The 3,223-nt window shown below is 45.2% G+C and overlaps 1 protein-coding gene across 5 annotated transcripts in view; it reads left to right on the top strand.

The window, feature by feature from the left end:
• znf536 (zinc finger protein 536) overlaps positions 1 to 3,223 on the top strand; it is a 195,035-nt gene that overhangs the window by 188,451 nt on the left and 3,361 nt on the right. The gene's annotated exons all lie outside the window — the stretch shown is intronic.

Raw genomic sequence — 3,223 nt, 5'->3', positions numbered from 1 at the left:
CAGCATCCCGGCTTCATTTTCCCCCTTCATCAAAAACATCTCAGAGAAAACATTTCCTCCTGTCTCCAGCAGTCATTTCCCCCGCATTGTATTTATGTATTGGAAAAAAAAAGGTAATAGATCAAGCACATTCCATTATTCTCTTATAAGATCATTAGCAAATATAATTAGATATGAAAGAAAGTAATTTGGAGAGAAGAGCAGAGAAAAGCGCTATCAGGCACACAAGACAGATTGGAGCATCAGAGTGTTTGGGCTTAAATTGCTCAGTGGAGGTATTATCAAGCCGGCAATCTTTTAGCCTCAGAAATAGTTTTGGAGACAGACAGCCAAAGATAGGAGGAGGAGGAGGAGGAGGAGGAGGAGGAGGAGGAGGACGCTCCTCTCCTCCTCTTCCTCCTTTTTCCTCCATCAGCACCAGAACTCCGTCTTTCTGTCGTCTCGTCTTGTTTTTTCTCATCTTTTGTCTGAATCACAGAAAACTGTAACTAGAAACATCCTGGATTTGTCAAAACCATCTAAAAATATACATTTATAGATGAGGGAGGGCTCTGTGCCCCCCCAGCTCCTGCACACATGCAGCCAGTGTTATGCCTGCTGCTCCTATTTACATATTTATAAATACTGGGCCGTACAATGAGGCGAGGCGGCGCCAAGAACAACAGTTTTGCTTGTGCCGGGCCCCCGGATGAGGGAGGGGGGACAAAGCAGCAGAGCCATAGAGAGGTTCACCACCAGATCCTCAGATTACTGTGCTGGAAAGTATGTGAACCCCACTAAAAACAATGACGTTCCTTCAAACTACATCTTTATTTTAACAAAATTCTTAGATAAAAAAAAACTTTTTTTTAAATCAGAAATTCAATTCAATTTAATTATATAGCCGAATATCACAAAATAATTTCCTCATTGGACTTCACGCCGGTAATTTTACAGAAGCAGAAGGTCAGTCGTAAAATATAAACAATAGATAACAACTAAACAGACTAAATAAAACTGGTTATACCCGTCCTTAGACCCTCCTTCCCGGTTAGGAAAAACTCCTAAAATAATGATTCAGGAAAAAAGAAGAGACATCAGAGATGTTAACATGAAGGAGGGATCCTCCCCCAGGATGGACAGACGATGTACCAGTAGTGTAGCAAATGGGCTTCATCCAGAAAGAACTGGGGAATGCGAGACGACCCAGAGGCGAGGTCCACGGCCAAGACGAGCCAGAGGAGTGGTCCACGACCAAGAAGAGCCAGAGGAGTGGTCCACAACCAAGACGACCCAGAGGCGAGGTCCACGACCAAGAAGAGCCAGAGGAGTGGTCCACGACCAAGACGACTCAGAGGCGAGGTCCACGACCAAGAAGAGCCAGAGGAGTGGTCCACGACCAAGACGACCCAGAGGCGAAGTCCACGGCCAAGAAGAGCCAGAGGCAAGGTCCACGACCAAGACAAGCCAGAGGCAAGGTCCACGACCAAGACGAGCCAGAGGTGAGGTCCACGGCCAAGAAGAGCCAGAGGCAAGGTCCAAGACCAAGACGAGCCAGAGGCCAGGTCCACGGCCAAGACGAGCCAGAGGCCAGATCCACGGCCAAGAAGAGCCAGAGGAGTGGTCCACAGCCAAGACAAGCCAGAGGCGAGGTCCACGACCAAGAACAGGAGCATAGATGATCTAGATGATCCTCCAGGAATTTGAAATCCCTCCCGCTCCCCAGGAGGGGAAAGAAGAACAACACCTGAATCGCACTGCACCAAACAGAATCACAGAGAACTAAATATAATAAATAATAAAGAGGAGAAGTAAATGAGAACAGAGAACAGAACCCCAGAGATTATGTGAATAAGGGAGCTATAAATTAGATATTCTCTGATTACTAGCTATCCTGGCAGTAGACCTGTTCATAGAAGAAGGTTTTAAGCCTAAGAAGAAGGTGGACAGAAGGTCAGACCTCATTGGACCCAGTTCAGGTCAAAGGTCATGACTCAATAGACCTTCAGACAAATGTGGATCTATGGGAGAGGTGAAGAGATCCGGATGATCCACTAAACAAATGCTTTGACGGGACAGAAGAACTTTCTGGAACAAAAGCGTCTGGCTGTAGCAATCAGGCATGGTGATGGCAGTGTGATGGTGTGGGACTGCTTTATGATTATTGTTAAAATTAGGAATGTTGTTGCTGAAAATCTCAGAGAGAAATGTCCTCCATCGATGAGTTTGACCTCAGAACGGGTCAACATGAAGGTTCTGTCCAAAGTCTGAACTTGTGGAATTCACACACCTGGGCCACTGGTTGTAACATTTTGGGGGCTCGTCCGGGATCTGGAGGAAGCATTTCTTCAGATCTTAAGATATCGTGTGGGGTTCTGTTAGGGGGGCTCCCGCCCTCCTTCAACAGCTACTGGGACCCCGAAAGCGATTCAGAAAATGGTTGGTTATCTTAAGATGAATCGTGAAGGATCAGGATCAGGATCTGTCTGGTGATCTGGTCACTTAAAACTTGCTGATTTTTTTTCATTTGTTTTCTTAAAGATAACCTTTATTCTTGTAAATTTGCTTTTATTCTGAAAGTATTTCGTTTGATTGTTTACCATAATTTTCCAAAACTCCTCGTTTTTGTCTCTATTTCCAACAGTTGTTAATCTGATCTTTGTGCCGCTGAACTTCCTTTGAGCTAATTTAATGTTTTTCTGAAGTTAACCTGAAATTTTTTTTTTTCATTTCCAACATTTGTTTTGTGTCAAAACTTCAGCTGCAAACCTTCACAATCATCTTCACAGGAGACGAACATTTGATGCTTTTTAGCTGCTTTTACTTCCTGTTTTTTTTCCTGTTTCCTGCTGAGATCACAGCAGGACTCGGTTTTCAATCAGCGCAGCTGTTTCTTCTGGATTCAGGATTCTCCTCCGTTCAGGATTTTGCGTTCGTCACGTTTTTATTTTTCATTTTTCCTACGTTTGAGCGACAGTGATGCTGGGAGACGTTCCGCCGTTCTCCGTCTGAGAACGTTCTGGTTTCCTCTCAAACATCTGAGCAGCAGAGATTCTGCTTCAGAGGGTGGCGGCGCTCGCTCCTGCACGTGCTCAGTCTGCTGTATGCGTTCATCCGTCCTGTTGAGCACGCCATCTGCCCCCCACCCAAAAGATGTTTATTCCACCACCAGGGGGCGGGATTCTGCTCCTAGAATGACTGTAGATTTTAAAGAGGCCTCCTATGTAAAAAAAAATCTTTGAGG

The sequence above is a fragment of the Oryzias melastigma genome, linkage group LG3 (genome assembly GCF_002922805.2).
Source record: "Oryzias melastigma strain HK-1 linkage group LG3, ASM292280v2, whole genome shotgun sequence".
NCBI classification, from domain to species: Eukaryota; Metazoa; Chordata; class Actinopteri; order Beloniformes; family Adrianichthyidae; genus Oryzias; species Oryzias melastigma.
The sequence above is the reverse complement of the archived record's forward strand: the minus strand, read 5'-3'. Positions and strand labels throughout refer to the sequence as shown.